The following is a 19264-nucleotide window of genomic DNA, read 5'->3' as shown; positions in this document are numbered from 1 at the left end:
ACTCTTTGATTGTGAGATCTGCAGCGGGCTTAACAAAAAGTGTGTATTGCCTTTCATTTTAAGAGTAAACCTTCTCATAAATTAGTCACTTAAAATTACTACTGTAGTACTGATCCACAGTCAACTTGTGGTTGTAAAAACAATGCCTTATACGCACATTAGAATAAAATAAAATGCGACCACTTGTTAAAGTAATGAAAGAACTTAGGAATTCAGCCAGCCGAGAACATTCCAACAGAAAGGAACAGTTAAACTAGGAATGTTCGGCAATAATGTGGCTGAAAGGAATTACTCACAGGAATCAGATGGTACAAACTGTGATCATAACAATATTCTTCTGAAAATATACAAAGAAGAATTAATGGAAATGTATCCATGCCACAACAAAGTCTCAAATCAAACCGAACACATGTTAGTCATAATTCCTAATATCCCCATCTGATGATGGTAGTTCCCTTGCCCATTAAATAGAGAGGGGACCAGACTATTTGGTAACTCAGCCTCGATTTGGTTCATGGCAGAAAGAGTGTCAAACAGCTACCGTAAAATTTCTGATGAATTTACACGTAAACTTGACGTCCTTTGTTTGGCACCGACGTTGCACAGCTACCGTTATCACCGTATAAAAATAGTCAAATTATTGGGTTTTTTTTGTGGCGAATCTCTTTTCTTTATACCTGTACATAAGTACTGACAATGTTGCATTCATCCACCAACAAAGCATGCTAAATTAACAAATGAATACGTATATCAATAAACAATTCAGTAGACATCTAAAAACACAGCGTGCTCATTAGGACTGGTACACATTGTCTTCACACAATAATTTCATTAGGGATATTTCACATATTTTGACCTTGCATGGGGGAGAAAATCGGTTTATTGAATTCCATGCGACGGTGGGATATTGATTGTGGTCTAAAACCATAAATTATCAAATATTTGCACAGACCTAAATATGAGGTGTGACACTTGATGTTTATTGTACAACCCTGGGAGAAATTAAGCCCAGGGGTTTTAGAAGAAGAAAAAAAAAATCACCAAATATATATTTCCACACTGTACACAAAATGTGGTGTTAAAATTAACACCATGGGCGTCACATAATATTCTTTTTTTTCCTTCTTCTTTTAACAACATAGAGTGTTAAAATAACACTACTTTCTATAGTTTCTATATGTGACAACACATGGTGTCATTTTTATCACTCAGTTTTCGCAGTGCTTTTCAAAGAGAAATTGTACTCGTTCCCATGATTTCTCATCTACATTTAAAGACACTGTACAGGTTGTAGTTATCAAAGACCAGTGTTCTCACCTGGTGTATCCCATTATAAGCATAAAATAACAAGCCTGTGAAAATTTGGGCTCAATTGGTCATCGAAGTTTCGAGAAAATGATGAAAGAAGAAACACCCTTGTTGGACGAATTTGTGTGCTTTCAGATAGAAATTAACTCTTTCTCAAAAACTACGTTACTTCAGAGGGAGTCGGTTCCCACAATGTGTTATACTATCAACAGCTCCCCAATGCTCTCTTCCATGTAAGTTTTTAAGTTAAAACTTGTTTTGAGTAATATTACCAAACGTGTACCTTCCCTTTATGCGGTAAACGCTCAGTACACATTTTTTGTCCAGCTAGAAAACGAAAACAAAAAGTGATGTTCCGTTTTTCAAATTAGTTATCATCTTTTCTGCTTAAGCACAGACAGTGGCTGAGCAACGTGCTTCAAAACATGTTTACCAGCGAAAATACCATTCCAACAGTACCAAATGCAACTGCACCCTACTGAATTTTTGCTTAGCAGAAGTTGTGTTTAGCAATACTTGCTGCTGAGAGTAGCTCTATATGAAATTGGTCCCAGGGTTGTTATGATTTGGGATACCACATCATCACTAAAGTGAGTTGCAGCGATTGCAAATTAGGGCGTCGATAGAGAAGGCCCGACAAGAGGAGCGGAGTCCCCATCAGCAATGAGTGGAATGATTTAGGTCCCTGCCTGGGCTTCACATACACACTCAATGCGCTCGTGAGAGTAATTGAAAAGCGTCAGATGACCGGACTGCTGAAAGAGTAGAGAATGCATTTCCTGAACGCCGAGACATCTCTACCTCTGATGATCAAACCTCATACATGAAACTGAATTTCAACTGATCTTCTTCTTATCTTATTCCTTGGGTCTATTACAAGTCTTTCTCTCGCCAATATACACCCGTCTTAATGACGCCTGCCTCACTTTTTTTGTTTTGATTAACCAACGGCATCCACTCACTCTGAAAGCTGCATCAAGCAGTAAGCTGTGTATCTTTGCAAAACATCTACCGAATGAAAACAAAACCCTCCTCGAAGGTAGAATTTGCCCAACGAAGCAGATTTACTGAATGACAGTAAAGTTAGTTTGATTATGGTTATTGGACGTTCACGTAAGTTTGCACAGCGAATATCAACCTTGCTTTTTCAATATTTGACATGGGGCATTCACGTAGGTTTGTAAAACCAATGTAACTTTTTCAATATTGGACATTGGACATTCAAATGGGTTTGTACAGCTAATATCAACTTTGCTTTTTCAATATTGGACTTTGGACTTTCCCATAGGTTTGTACATTGGGTATCAAAGTTGCTTTTTCGATATTGAACATTGGACATTCAAATGGGTTTGAACAGTCAATATCTACCTTGTACATCAGTGTTGGATATTATGGAGAGAGAGAAAAAAGAACGCGTTCAAAATACTTTCAACAAATCCCACGTACTTAATGGTGTGTCCGTTGTTTTCTAAACGCATTGCGTTTTTAATATGGGACATCGGACATCCACTTATGTCGAATATCAACCTTGCTTTTTCAATAGTGGACATTCGACATTCAAATGGGTTCGTACAGTCAATGTCTATCTTTTACAACGATATTGGATGTGTTGAGAGAGAAAAAACACGCGCTCAAACTACTGTACTTATTGGTTTGACCGTTGTTTTCTTAACACCGCGGACACAATAAACCACAGTTTGCATAACCGGAACATAAAGCAACATTCCCCATCGCGAAAGTCCATCAGGCGGGTGCTAAGGTAAACACAGACTGTTTACTGAACCAACGGGAAGTTATTACATATCAATAACTTCAACCTGTCATTTTTTTAATATTAGCTCTGCCTCTCAATACTTTTCCAATAAAACACCCTTTTGAGGGGAAAACATTCAAATTTCATAAGGGTAATGTGTTTCACATCCGGCATCACTGAGTATCAGCTGGAAATTAAATATCGATTTGGACACAACGGGTTTTTATTTGGAGTTTGCCACAATACGTTTTTTTAATTTAAATAAATCATTAATATACAATTTACAAGGCTTTCAATTGAACTATGGTTGCTTCGACAAAATGGTTTGCAGGTTATATTTTTAACGCCTAGCCCTATACATTAGCTAGTAAGCTCATATTTGTCATATTGACAAGGCTTTCAGTATATTAAACAATCAAGTTAAAGAATATGAATTTTTGGTTTTTACCCATACATCGATGTGTGTTATTGCTGTATACTCAGTACTTTCCCGAGTCCTGTAAAAACAATATCACAGGCATATCACTCGGATGCGGTTACGAACCCACGACCCTTGCAATTCTCGATCAGTGTCTTACCAACCGAGGTTGCCCGGTAGCTAGAGGAAGCTCGAATCCTATGTTTTGGCAGCAATATAAGAGATGTTAAATTTGTATCTGGGATAAAGAATATTAATGTTGTTTTTCCCCATACACCGATGTCTGTTAGCACTGTATACTCAGTACTTTCCTGAGTCCTGTGAAAAAATATCACATGCATGTTACTCGGGTGGGATTCGAACCCACAACCCTTGCAACTCGGGAAAGTCCCGACTATAGTTTGGCATCACAGTTATATTTGGGACGATCATCATAATTGGGCGTTACATGACTCCCGTAGTTGGTACAATATGTCCCAACTTGAGTTCACTCTAGTTACACTCTAGTTGGGTCAGTACCATCTACAAGTCGGGCGGTCCGAATTACAATCGGTCCATCCCGACTATAGTTGGGCATCCTAACTATATTTGGGATGATCACCATAATTGGGCGTACGTGACTCCCGTAATAATTGGTAAAATTATTAGGTGTATGTATTAGATGTTTATTAAAATGGTCCAACGCGCTTCCAATATTGCATGTATTGTAAATTATCTGTATTATACAATAGAATAATAAGTGAAAAGTAAATGAACAAAACGAAATATTTAAGTTTTCCTTAAATCAGTAGACACTAGAATGTCAACTTTTCTACTAAAATGATAATTCATGATCAAAGGGTGGGGAAAAAAACGTGTGTGATAAAACCACTTTGTGCGCCTTACAAGGTATTACACAGCACAACTCACAGCTACTCCATCCTTCAAAACACTACAATGTTGCTTGAATGGTCAGGTAACTTACACGTAAATGAAACTGAAAGTAGGATATGCTAAAGATAGTTTATGGTTGCGAACTGTATACCCCACCGTACCCGATTTAAAGTGTGCAACGAAACTTTGGCATCGGCCTAGTAACATAATAACGAGTCAATTTAAACGTTTAACGGTGATATTTTGTATAAGACGTAACAGTGACGTAAGTCTGTACAATAAATACAAAGCTTGCCAGAATCCAACACGACGTGCAATAATATGAATCGCTACCATACGGAATGACCATTGACTGTCTTACTTTTTGTTTCACAACCAAAGTGAGGCTGGAAGTGGAAATAGTCTGTGTCCTTGTTATGTAACAGAAGAAGTACTGTCATGGCCAATTTGGGGATACACGGAATACGATCAGTGGTATAAGCATCCTAAAGGAAAGTGATATCGCAACTCTTTTCTATAGTATTCATCAAACATTGTGAAATCTGTAATGGTTGTTGGTATTTTTCTTTGAAATTCCCTTCAACCTTCTCAATGTCAGCAAACAATAGAAATGTAATCCAAGTGTGAAATATTAAGTAAAAGTCACTTCAAGTTTGAACTGAGGCATAGACACGATTTAATCTCGCCATGAATTTATTCCTTTCTTTGGAGCGGACCGATCACATTGCTTTCACTCTTCGGTGAACTGTCTCCTCAATTCTGAAATTTTCAATTTGGTTTGACACGATGCTCCGGGTGTTACAGTGTATAAAAAACCGAAGTACGTAAAAAAAACGTAAGTTCTTTTCAATATTCATCAAATTTTTAATACAGCGTAATTGATTTGACGGTTCAAACCATACGTGCTTATTTAAATTTTAGATTTAAATGGAAATAAAATAATTTGCAATATTTTTTTCGCATTTCTAAGGTCATGTGGAATGAAGCGGACTGCACCAGAGTATTTTTTAAGATGAGATAAGGGGTTTAGAACAATCCGAAGGGGGCATTGCAAGGCAGGTGTGATAATAGCATGGCAAATTATTCGATGATGACATCGTATATAACAAAATTGTCTTTTAAAGGCACTGGACACGTTTGGTAATTGTCAAAGACCAGTATTCTCACTTGATGTATCCCAACATATGCATAAAATATTAAATTTGTGAAAATTTTGACTCAATTGGTCATCGAAGTTTCAAGAGAATCATGCAATAAAAAACCCTTGTTGCACAAATGTGTTCTCTTTCAGATGCATCAAAAAGCTTCGGGTCTGATGTCTTTTAACATTTGAGTGAAAAACTACCTCCTCTCAAAAACTATGTTACTTCAGAGGAAACCAATTCTCACAATGTTTTATACTATCAACATCTTTTAATTGTTCGTATTTCAAGTAAGATTTTATGCTAACAAATCATGCACTTTAATTAAACCCAAATAGCGTCCATTGCCTTTAAGTTTGCAATGTTTCTAACTAAACTACGGTTTGCGAATTGCATAGACACTCCACGATCAACCGAATTAAACACAAATAAAACATGCATACAATAATCAATACATTAATAACAACACACCACCCGTCGCCTTTGTCTCATAAACAATTCAGCGCACATGTTACACGAATCAAATTTCACAAAAATTAGGTAAGCATAACATAATTTCGCTTACCAGATAAAGAGATACCAACTAACTAATACCTTGTGATATTATGTACTGTTCTAAGAGGCAGGATACCCAAGCTTAGGCCGTGTCCGAAACGGCGACTTCGGCTACAGCTACGGCTAGATCGCGCGCGTCTGCTATTCTTCAACACTGGTAGACGCGCTGATCTAGACGTAGCTGTAGCCGAAGTCGTTGTTTCGGACACGGCCGTAATACGTTTCCCATAGCGGAAACTTGTTGAGCAATCTCTGAGTTCTTGCAGTATCAAATACAGCGAACAAATTTCAAAGATCAAAGGTCAAAATGAAAGGAAATTGATGTACCGAATACTGTGCAGGCCAAAGAGAACGGGATATCAACTTTCAGGTATCGGCATTGTACTTTTCTTGTTTTTAAGGGGTTAAGATTATGCACAATCTGTGCAGAATCGTTATAAAGGGAAATCATTTTGTAACAGTTTGTTTTGTGTATTTGTGAGATGATTTTGAGTTCTTATTTTCTACTTAAACGTCCTGTGACCATTACATATTGTTTTATTGTATAAGCGTCAGCGCCAACTGTGATTATTGTTGTGCAGGTTTTGGTACAATTGTGAATAAACAAACATGGTAAACAAAATACCAATAGTGTCCATTGCTTTTAAAATCAGATCTACATCGGGGGTTTATACAATCATGTACAAAAAGGAAATTCAAATACAAGGTTAACGTTTTACTGTAAAGCAAGTCTATAAATTAAAGGCAGTGGACACTATTGGTAATTACTCAAAATAATTATTAGCATAAAACCTTACTTGGTAACGAGTAATGGGGAGAGGTTGGTAGGCCTACATAAAACATTGTGAGAAACGACTCCCTCTGAAGTAACGTAGTTTTCGAGAAAGAAGTTATGTTCCACGAATTTGATTCCGAGACCTCAGGTTTAGATTTCGAGGTCTCGAAATCAAGCATCTGAAAGCACACAACTTCGTGTGACAAGGGTGTTTTTTCTTTCATTATTATCTCGCAACTTCGACGAAAAACTGAGCTCAAATTTTCACAGGTTTGTTATTTTAAGTTTATGTAAAGACAAACCAGTGTCTTTAAAAAAAAATGCTTTATAGAATCGAACCTTCCCTGTGAAGTAACACAACTCAAACAGCGTGTACTGGTGCCAACGAATAACCAATGCGATTTATGTGTTAAAAAGTTCATATCTATTTTTCATTAAAGAATAGGACGGCTGAACCGTGTGTCATTTTTCCTGTGCCATTTTTTCTTTTGATTAATTATATGGTCATGATGTTATACGAGTGAAATAAAAAAAATATATAATATTAAAAATTAAATTGTCTGGCTGAAGCTTATGTTCGTGAATTCATTACCCTGTTCTGTCTACTTCATGCTCCAATGTTTTGGGGGGAAATGCGGCGTGTAATTTGAGACCTCAGTCGTGCGCTTACGGCAGTGCCCCTTTCTTTTTTAGAAAGAGTTTAAAGGCACTGAAAACTATTGGTAATTGTCAAAGACCAGTATTGTTCCTTTGGTGTATCTCAACATTGTGCATGAAATAACAAACCTGTGAGATTAAGACTCAATTGGTCATTGAAGTTGCACGAGAACATTGAAAGAACAAACACCCTTGTTGCATTGTTTTGTGTGCTTTCAGATGCATATAAAAAAGGCTTCAAGCCTGACGTCTTTTAATATTTGAGTGCGAAATTACTTCTTTCTAAAAAAAACTACGTTACTTCAGAGGGAGCCATTTCTCACAATGTTTTATACTACCAACAGCTCTCCATTGCTCATTACCAAGAAAGTTTTTATGCTAACAACTATTTTGAGTAATTACCAATAGTGTCCAGTGCCTTCAAATCTACTCCAAGATGTCTTATTAGTTGAGAAAGCGTGCTTACGTCTTAAATCAGAGCAAGTGGTAAACACAGTGGCATGAGGAAATTTGTGACTTTGGCTGATTAAAGAAGGCAACATTATCTTCAACCAAAACCTCAGTCTAGCGTCGAGAGTGTGATTTACTGCGGGGAAGGAGGCCAAGTTAGAAGCAGCCGTTGACATATTTAGGATTGTTTGGGGCGGTGTTATTGCGCTACTCTGTGATGACAAATAAATCTGTGTTGAAAATGACAGGTCGGCCTTTTATAAGGAAATACTCTGGTTTTCTTCACACTAATCAACAACAAAATGCAGAAAGTTTCATGTATTCGAAAAATCAGCAGGTCTGTGTGCATCACTGTGGCATTACTTAAAAACATCCCGTTATTCATTATCCATCTTCAGCGACGAACACAAAATATGATTTTCAATGATTATCCGCCTTGAATTAAGTAGGGCATTATGAATGTACTTCAAAAGTATAAATATCTTTTCATATTATTGTACTCGGGGGTTGCAGTGGGATTTCTCTATCTGTTAGAATCGGGCATGATCAAACCTTGTTTACAGAGATCTTATGTCAGGCGCTCGCAAGGACATTTGTTCCATAATAAGTCGTTCCCTCGCGGACTGCGAATAACTACTACTTCCCTTAAAGGGAAACCCTGCTTTGTTTCAGTGTGGAGTAGTTTTCCTTGCCTATTGTCACAGTGGACGCCGGTTCAAATCCAACCTGGGGGCTTGGCTGCGCGTGTGATCGTTATAGCCGCTACCAGGGCAAAATTTTAAAGAAAGACAATCAATTGTTCTTACTGTTATGGAAGAAAATAATTCTTAGAAACTCGGTTTTGACAAGGGAATATTGTTAAGGGCATTATGCACCGTACGGGGTGGGGGAGTATGTGTTCTCCTTGCCTGTCGTCCCAGTGGACGCAGGTTCAAATCCAACCTTGGATCTGAGCAAGCGCGTGTGATCATAAGTCGAAACCAAAGCAAGATTTTACAGAAAGAAAATCCAAGCTCTTTCAACAGAAATGATTTCTTAGAAGCGCGGGATTTTAGCAAGGGAATATTTGTAAAGGCAATATGCATCGTCGGGTTTTTCGGGCTGGTATTTGGTATGGTAATCCTGGATTATTTATGGTAAGTTTTAATTATCATAAAAAGTAACTGTAGGAAGAAACTATAAATATACAGTAAACTTGCGGGTACAAACATATGTAAATCTCTTTTGGAGGAGTGCTGGCTCTGAAAAGAGCTGATGTGGCATCGACGTTTCGAACAGTATGCCCATACTCTGCTCGTCTTCAGCAGAAAATACCCATGGTGTAAATTTAAACACCTAGTTTCCGCAGTGTAGTGCAGCAAGGTGACAACGGTTTACCTTAGAGTAATTACGATGAAAATCCTGCCAAAATTTCCGATGAAGATTTAGAAAATTTGTTCTCATAATTGGAAAATCATATACGACTAACGTACGTATTGACACAAGCTACGTCTCGACAACAAAACCAATTAAGAATCCCAAATCGATCCTATCAAATGTATGATTTATCTAAATTAAAGTTACGTTTTGAAAAAAAAAAAACTGTAGGCCGAGTTCACACAAGGACCATTTTGTCGACTGGAGGTCGACATTTTCTGCCTTGCTAACAACTATGTTACATATATGTTACTTGAGAGAGATGTTGGTATTATAAAACATTGTGAGAAACGGCTCCCTCTGAAGTAACGTAGTTCTTGAGAAAGAGGTTATTTCTCACTTAAATAATAAAAGACTTTAGGCCTGAAGCCTTTTATTGGGCATCTGAAAGCACACAAATAAAATGTGTGCAGCCAGGGTGTTTTTCGTTTATTCTCTTGCAAATTCGATGACCAATTTGGTAAAGAATTTCCACAGATTTGTTATTTTGTGCATGTAGAGATGGACCAAGTGAGAATACTAGTCTTTGGCAATTACCAAAGGTGTCCATCAGGGGTGGATTTCACAAAGTCTAAAAAGACTAGTCTCCTCTCGAGAGAGGACGAGTTACTTGTCCTACATTAAGGATACCCTTAAGTTTTTAATATCTACTAGGACTAGTCCTAACTTGAAATCGACCCAGTACCTGAAAGCACGAGTGCCGGTTAACATTGACCTGACAGAGTCCTTGTTCGAACTTGCTACGTTCAAACGACAGCGTCATCGAACGTTGTGTGACGTTGCTACAATTACTCAATGCTGTTTGATGTAGTTTGGGTGTACAATATTGTGTTGGTCTTTTGAGTTACTGTATTTGTGACGCCTTTCTAATGGTATCTAACCCTACATACATTTGTGCAGTGCCTCCAGGTAAAATTGTGCAATATCCATTCTGAAATATCAAAATATATTTAAACTGTAATACAATCGTAGTGCTTATCATGAGAACTGTAAAAAACAATATCGAGTATGTTGGAAATTGTTCGTTTGTTCCACATCCAGGGGCCAAAATTAAAATGATCTTTGGAGTGACTCAAAACTAAAACACACACCGAAGAATTGACGGGTAGCAGTTAAGAAGCAGGCCAGTTCTTTTGAGAACTAAGAAGTCTCCCAAATTCCGAAAAATCTACTCCGCGGTAGTAGTAGAATATAAAGCAAGACAAATTTTGTCTCAAAAAAACATAATCTTCCCGGAAGTAGATACACACATGGTGCTACCGCAAAATAAATAGGGATACAATTTTATTCATAGGCTATAATATGAAAACAAATTGCTAACACCATAAAAAAAACTAGCTTACCGTTCATGAATATATTATAGGTATGCCTTTCCATAGCAATGTTTCTGCTTTGCTTCTGAGGCATATACTTATGGGTTTTTCTCCCTTGTTTCCCAACCTAACGCGACGTTAAATTTAGCAAGAGCGGATCGATCGCGTATGGATGCTGTATTCGCTTACAGCCAAACGACCAGTGGGCAACCTCTATTTATACCCGTCAGCATCAGACCGTGCGTGCGGTAAGGCAATATGCTCTGGTCAGTCGATACAACTCTTCAGCAAACCACACCTTTAAGCTCCCCCCCTTCGATATACTCGACACACACAACTTGAGTTTTTCATTTAACGTCTGTGGATTTGTTTCCTTCTTCCCATTATGTGGATTATTTGTGCAACAAGAGTGTTTTGTTTGTCATTACTTCGATGACCAACTGAGCCCAGGTGTGTAGTGCTTTTATGCTCCCCTTCGATATACTTGCAACACAACTTGAGTTTCCATTAATAAAGTCCGTGGTTTTTTTCTGTCTTTTTCTTCCTAGTTTGATTATCTTGTCATCCTTCAAAACAGATGGACATAAATCATTTGTTGTTCAAGGCTGAAATAGCTCTGTCTCCCTAAACAGGTCCTGTATTGCTTCTTTATGTAACTGTTCACTCGGTATTCAGACAACATTCATCAAGCACACTTAAAAGCAGTGGACACCTACTCAAAATAATTATTAGCATAAAACCTTTTTGGCTACGAGTAACGGGGAGAGGTTGATAGTTTAAAACATTGTGAGAACCGGCTCCCTCTGAAGTGACATAGTTTTCGAGAAAGAAGTAATTTTCCCCGAATTTGATTTCGAGACCTAATATTTAGAATTTGAGGTCTCGAAATCAAGCATCTGAAAGCACACAACTTCGTGAGACAAGGTGTTCTTGGCTTTCATTAATACCTCGCAACTTCGACCGATTGAGCTCAAACTTTCACAGGTTTGTTATTTTATGCATATGTTGAGGTACACCAAGTGAGGAGACTGGTCTATGACAATTACCAATAGTGTCCAGTGTATTTAAAGGCAGTGGACACTATTGGTAATTGTCAAAGACTATAGCCTTCACAGTTGGTGTATCTCAACATATGCATAAAATAACTAACCTGTGAAAATTTGAGCTCAATCGGTCATTAAAGTTGCGAGATAATAATGAGAAAGAAAACACCCTTGTCACACGAAGTTGTGTACGTTTAGATGGTTGATTTCGAGACATCAAGTTCTAAATCTGAGGTCTCGAAATTAAAAATTCGTGGAAAATTACTTCTTTCTCGAAAACTCCTTCACTTCAGAGGGAGCTGTTTCCCACAATGTTTTATTCCATCAACCTCTCCCCATTACTTGTCACCAAGAAAGTTTTTATGCTAACAATTATTTTGAGTGATTACCAATAGTGTCCATTGCCTTTAAATGAACAGTGCCCCTCTGGTTTTTGGAACCATTCGATTGGTTTAATCCTACGTTGACATACAATCCAAAAAAATAAGCGGTTATTGTCCACGCAGGAAGAATAATCTGCAATTGGAATACACCGTTTCATGCAGAAACATTTCACAGATTGAAAGGTTTTTGAATCCCACTCTCTAAAACCACATTCCTTTGAAGGGAATTGTTTCTCTAAATGTTATACCATGGAGATGAATAATTTCTGTCGATGGTTATACAGTTAAAGGCACTGTACACGTTTGGTAATGGTCAAAGACCAGTGCATGTTCTCACCTGGTGTATCACATCATAAGCATAAAATAACAAACCTGTAAAAATTTGGGCTCAATTGGTAATCGAAGTTGCGCGAAAATTATGAAAGAAAAAACACCCTTGTTGGACGAACTTATGTGCTTTTAGGAAGGAATAAAAGACTTATAGCTAGAAGTCTTTTGTTATTTTAGTGAAGAATTACCTATTTCTCAAAAACTACGTTACTTCAGATGAAGTCGTTTCCCACAATGTTTTATACTATCAACAGCTCTCAAATGCTCGTTACCAAGTCAGTTTTTAGTTAATTTTGTTTTGAGTAATTACCAAACGTGTACCTCCCCTTTAAACGGGTAACCGTAATAGTTACGTGAACTATCTGACACCTACACTGTCAGAGGTAAATCACCCTTACAAATATTTTTAAAATAAACATCTTGATGGCTTTGAAATTAGGTTGTCTAAATACACTTTCAAATATTTAACCCTAAAAATTTAGGTCAATATTAGGACAATATATGAAGGACTATATATTAAAAACTACATATTTAGGACTATATAATAAGGACTAAATAATATGGACTATATATTTAGGAGTATATATTAAGGACTATATATTTAGGCATATACCGTTACTTCAAGAGTTCCAAGTACGGAAACAAACCTCACACTGTATCAGCTCATTTCATCGCCCCATTCAGTCAAAAAATAACTCACTGGTTGTATTACGTTTAAACATGACACTGTCGCAATGACGTCACGGCGGCAGATACAAAAACTGCAGCGCCCTATTAATAGAACAAGTATATTTACCGGTCCCCTAATTATAGTTTTATTGAAGCGCTCCAGCGTCATCTTCGGAGGAACAATAACTGCATTTATGAGTAATGATTTTGTGTGTGTATGTGTTTGCTCAAGCCCACTGGTTTTGACCGATTTCTCTGAGGCGAATTTAGACTGGCTCTGGGTTGTGTTTAGACAGGTTATTCCGAACGGCAAAAATAGGTCTCTTGTTTCTGGTTGCGGCTAAACTATTTTGTTTTTATTAATATAGGTGTGCGTCATGCTCACAGGTTTAACTCTTTTGTTTGAACAAAACCCAGAACAACTGAATACTTCAGAGGGGGCAGTTTCTCGCAATGTTTTACACTATCAACATCTCTCCCTTTTACGAAATAGCAATAACTTTGATCTCTCTACTCTACAATGACTTCTCCTTTATTAACTTATTCTGCTAATTATTAATAATCTAAGTCAATTTCATGAATTGCGCTGCGGCAAATTTTTTAATGTCGTTATTGATTGATGCTGACGGCACATTATTTTAACAAAATAAAGCGGTTTTGCCGAGTGGGATCCGACAGGCTCACAGCCATTGTGAAACTGCAAAAACAATGTACTGATACTTATATATATTCTTTCCTTACAGTATAATGCCTTACTTAATTATAGATATATATACATTATATGTTTCGACCATAACACACATCAAAACAAACTGTACACGAGATGGCTAATGTTAAGAAACCTCAAGAAATACAGCAAACACAAAACAGCAACCTATGCTTCGATAAAGAAACACTCAATTAAAGTCACCTGGAAGTGGTATTTTGTCAAAATAAAGCTTTTGTCACTAAAATATGTGTTTTGATGAGTCGAATATAAATAAACAATTAACTAAGGTTTACAAAAATTAGTTTCCATGTTATTTACAAATTTGGAAAAAAAACTGACCCGAGAGGGCGCTGTTCGTGACGTCAATCGAGGCGCGATGAATCGCATGCAGTGCCAACACAGCATAGTGACGCTTTGCGCAAGCTAGAAACATGCCCTCAAAGTTGAAACAATACCTGATTTTTTTACGTTAGGCAAATGCTCCTTTAGGTTCGTTATGTCTTTCAGGTACATTCTTCAACTTCCCCACTAGCTGGAAAAATTATTGGGATGGCGTCATGGTTTAGAAAAGAACTGTTCTCTTCATGTCAAAATGTGTAGTGTATTCCGGATTCTCGAAGCACGACGGCTCGAAGTGTTTGCCGCACAGCGCTGGAAAAGACGTCGGACCGGACAACTTGGCAAACTAACACAATCTTTAGTTGTTTTGCTGCATCCAGCAGCAATGCACCTGGTCGACATTGCCGGAAAAATGAAAAAAAAAAAAACTTTTTCAAAACGTACAAACTCACGACTAGGACTTGAATGTACTTGCACGTACGTGTGTTCGATGTTCGATCGAGGCAAAGTCTTCCTCGATTGACGTCACAAAAGGGGTAGGCGGAGTCACCCCCCACACAAATTTATTTAATTTTTTAAACATATAAATCGTCAAAAACAATTACTCAAAAAATTATTTTATTGTTCAGGAAAATATACTGTAATGTTTGAAGGAAAAAAAAATCAATTTCCAGGTGCCTTTAAGGTTAAATACGGGATCAGAGGAGAATTACAGTAGAGACATGTACAATGTATCAAGGGGCTTTAATTACAAAGGAATTAACAAACATGATAACAAAACACTGGTTGACGTACCGGGGACGGGAACAATTCAAAGGTTATCAAATTGACTCTATGCTCGAGACAGTTAAAGACAGTGGACAATATTGGTAATTGTCAAAGACCAGTCTTCTCACTTGCTGTATCTCAACAAATATGCATATAAAAACAAACCTGTGAAAATTTGAGCTCGATCGGTCGTCGGAGTTGCGAGATAACTATGAAAGGAAAAATACCCTTGTTACACGAAGTTGTGTGCTTTCAGATGCTTGATTTCGGGACGTCAAATTCTAAACTTGAGGTCTCGAAATCAAATTCGTGGGAAATTACTTCTTTCTCGAAAACTACTCCACTTCAGAGGGAGCCGTTTCTCACAATGTTTTTTTACTACCAACCTCTCCCCATTACTCGTTACCAAGTAAGGTTTTATGCTAATAATTATTAGCATAATTACCAATAGTGTCCAATGCCTTTAAGACAGATGTACCGCAACTAGAAATGTGGAAACCAACGTTGCTGCTCAATTAATTAAATAAATTCACACAAACGACCACAGGAAGGGGTAGTACTGAAAACCACCAACCCCACATATGTATTGCTTGAAGCTTTGCATGGTGTGGAGAAATAGGAAGAAACTAACAATGTGTAAATTTCTATTTAGTTGGAGTGTTGGCTCTGAAAAGAGCCGGTTTGGTCTTTGTACGAATCATGATGTCCGTTTATCTTAGCTGGAATTTCATCATTGAGAGGGCACGGCCGTCATCATTTGCAAAGGGCACTTCCATAGCACCATCTATCAGTCTGTGACCCTTGGAATAAGTACGGGCATGAAACGGCAAGTCTGATCATATAGTAGCTCTTTAGTTTTATTGAGATCTGTAAACGGTGAATCTGTTGGGTGAAGACACGCAAAGACGTCAGTTAAGGTCTTCGGCCCAAAACAGAATGCTCATACAAAATATACAATAATAATTACATAAACTAAACTTTAAAAGAATAAACAATGAAACGATAAAACAATACTCGCGGTTCGCGCCAAAATTAAGGGCGCGACCGCCATCTTGGATTTAAGGCAAATTAACGGTGAAATGCAATATAAACAGGTTATTTCCAATCCCAGAAGCAATGATAAAATAAACTAAAGGATCTCCAAAATGTTACATTCAGTAACACTGCTAAGATTATTAGGAAAGGCTCTAGAGGTAATAAATATATCTAAACACCGCAAATCAATAAATAGCTAGCGTGATGTTGCAAAAGCAACCAGATATCCACTAAAGTCAACAACATTCTATAAACAAATTGAGACTTGAGGATAGTGCTTATTACATACTATTTAATCTAAGTAGTAATTAGGAAAACATTTAAATGCAAAATATAACAAGATCTTTACCTGTTGGGTGAAGACACGCAAAGACGTCAGTTAAGGTCTTCGGCCCAAAACAGAATGCTCTTGAACCGGAAAGCAGCCCGCAGAGGGCGCTAGCCATGCAAGTAAAGCAAATGATTACGTAACATAAAAATAAACGTGGGGGGGGGGGGGTCGCATCGCACCCGTGACATTATTCCCCCTGGAGAAAAATGTCGTCCTCGGCATGCAACTAACATAACCTATGTTACATATTTACACAATGGAAATTTTACAACTTATGAAAACAAAATGGTGGCAAATGTCTTCCATACCATCCAACCTTTAAACAAAACTCTGGTGTTCCAAGCATTTAGTTAGAACAACAAAAAGGTAAGTATTCTATAACTAAGGAGCAGAACACCAGTAATTTAAATACATCTCTAAATGGTTCCTTCAAAAAAGACTCTGTCATTTTGGTAGACAAAACTTAATGCAGAAGTTAATTACATTACAACTTCAATATCTTGACACATTGAAAGTAACAATTATAACGAAATGAACATAACTCAGAGAGATTTTTTGTTTCTTTCTCTCTATAACAGTATTATTTAAATAATACTTTGTTATCTTCATTGAGTTACAATCAATAATAATACAGTGTATATACAATTGGGGGGGGGGGTTATTAGATGGAACTGTGTTCTTGCAGAAGGAGACGCAGACAAGCTTTTCTTCTTGTCTTAGCCATAGTAGGCTCTTTCCACTTGTCGAACAGTCGTCGTCCATTGCATATCTTTTCTTGGCGTGATGTATCTCGTGCTTGCAGTTGTTTGGTTTGACCTATGAAGTCATAGGTAAACCTTGTGGGCGGCTGTCTGTTTCTGATAGGTCTAGGGCTCGGTGGCGAAAGATATACCGTACTTTCAGTGTCGTTCGACTCATCTGTAACATCAATAGTTTGGGTTTCCAGTAACTCAGGGGTAAGTTGCGGTGGTGCGACAGGAGGGGAAACTTCAACGACATTGCTTGGCTCAAGATCTATGATTGGTGTGAGGACAGGAGGTGATAGTGACGGAGATAGTGAAGGAGACATTGACGAAGATTCAGTTTCTACTGGGATGAAGTCTATGTCTATCTCTTCGTCGCTAGTTTCACTATGATCCATGATAGTTGGAACTTTCTCACTCTCCTGATGTTCGTCTGACTCTAACTGGGTTTCCTGATGTGGTTCATCGGCTGTTGTGTTGTTCTCTTCTAGTGGGAGAAACATGCATGGAGTCAGCATATTTCTGTGCACAGTTCTTTCTCTACCGTCACCGAGGGAGCGGAGGCTGTACACAGGTAGATCTTTGTGCTTTGAAATCACAATATAGGGCTGTGATTCCCATCTATCGGCTAATTTGCATGTGCCAATGAGGTTCTTGTTTTGGATGAGGACTCTGTCACCTAGACGTAGAGGAGCGATGGAGGAACCTCTGTCATACAGGCGTTTCTGCTTCGACTGCGCTTGTTTGACGTAGTCGCTGGCCCTTGTGTATGATTTCTGTAGTCTTTCTCTCAGCTGCTCTACATAGTCCGCATAGTTTGAAGTAGACTCTCTCTGAGTGGAATTGAGTCCAAACATCAAGTCGACTGGTAGATTTGGGTGTCTACCAAACATCAGGTAGAACGGAGCATAACCGGTGGAGTCGTGACGTGTGGAGTTGTATGCGTGTGTCATTATTTCGACGTATTGCTTCCAGTCTTTCTTCTGATTTTCTTCTAATGTCCCAAGCATGTTAAGGAGCGTATGGTTAAAACGCTCTGTGACGCCATTTCCTTGAGGGTGATACGGGGTAGTTCGGCTCTTTTTGATGCCACAGATCTTGCATAATTCTCGGATGAGTTGGCTTTCAAAGTTGCGACCCTGATCAGCGTGTAGTCGTACAGGAAATCCGTAGTGCTGTATTATCTTTTCCCAGAGTATCTTAGCAACTGTGCCTGCCTTCTGATCGCGAGATGGAAACGCCTGGGCATACTTGGTGAAATGATCTGTGATTACCAAAATGTTTTCATAGCCACCTTTGCTTCTTTCCAGCTTGAGGTAATCGATGCAGAGTAATTCCATAGGCTCAGTTGTGGTGATGCTGACCAAAGGTACACGCGTTTTTGTAGACGGAGTTTTTCTTAGGCAGCATCGCTTGCATTGTTCACACCAAGTTTTGATGTCACTTGCCATCTTGGACCAAAAGAAGCGGGTTCTTGCGATGTCGAGCGTTCTTTCGTAGCCCAAGTGACCGAAATCATTGTGGAGTGATGTCATTACTGTGTGTCGAAATTGTTCAGGGAGAACAAGCTGTTCGGCTGTTGATCCGTCATGGGTCTTTCTGAGACGATAGAGTACGCCGTTTTTCATGTGAAGCTTTTCCCATTGTCTTAGGTACATGAGGCATCCGAGCTTTTCACAACTCCTCTCTGCTCTGGTTGGTTTTCTTCCTTTCTCTAGATAGTGTATGACTCTGGATATGTCCGTGTCACTTCTCTGAGCGGATATGATGTCTTTCTCTTGTAGTCTCGGCAACTCATTTGATGGGAGTGACGTGTGACTCTGTGTCATGACATCGCATCTTGCAATTGGAGGTTCGATGAAGGGAGTTGTTTCGGGTGGGTGACTGTTGCAGATAGCTTGCACGATGTGGGGAGGAATTGTGATTGCATCCTTTTGGAATGACAAGAGACTTCTTGAAGTATCAGCTTGCGATTTGCGAGAGAGTGCATCAGCCGCTCCGTTGTTCTTTCCGGGCTTGTATTTAACAGTGAAATTGAACTGAGATAGTGCCGCAATCCATCTTTGGCCTGTCGCATCTAGTTTGGCAGATGTAGTGACATAAAGGAGAGGATTGTTGTCTGTCAGCACGGTACATTGGTTGCCCAGAAGATAGTCTCGTAGCTTGTCAGTAATCGCCCACTTCATGGCTAGGAATTCTAACTTATGTGCTGCGTAGCGAGATTCGGCGGGGTTGAGTCCTCTGCTTGCGTAAG

At 38.4% G+C, this 19264-nt stretch overlaps 1 protein-coding gene across 1 annotated transcript in view; it reads right to left on the bottom strand.

Moving 5' to 3' along the window:
• The window catches only part of LOC139936038 (periodic tryptophan protein 2 homolog), a 202606-nt gene that overhangs the window by 25948 nt on the left and 157394 nt on the right, over positions 1 to 19264 (bottom strand). The window lies entirely within an intron of this gene.

The sequence above is a fragment of the Asterias amurensis genome, chromosome 4, assembly GCF_032118995.1.
Source record: "Asterias amurensis chromosome 4, ASM3211899v1".
Classification (NCBI taxonomy): Eukaryota; Metazoa; Echinodermata; class Asteroidea; order Forcipulatida; family Asteriidae; genus Asterias; species Asterias amurensis.
Note: the sequence above shows the minus strand (reverse complement) of the source record. Positions and strands in the feature narration are given on the sequence as shown.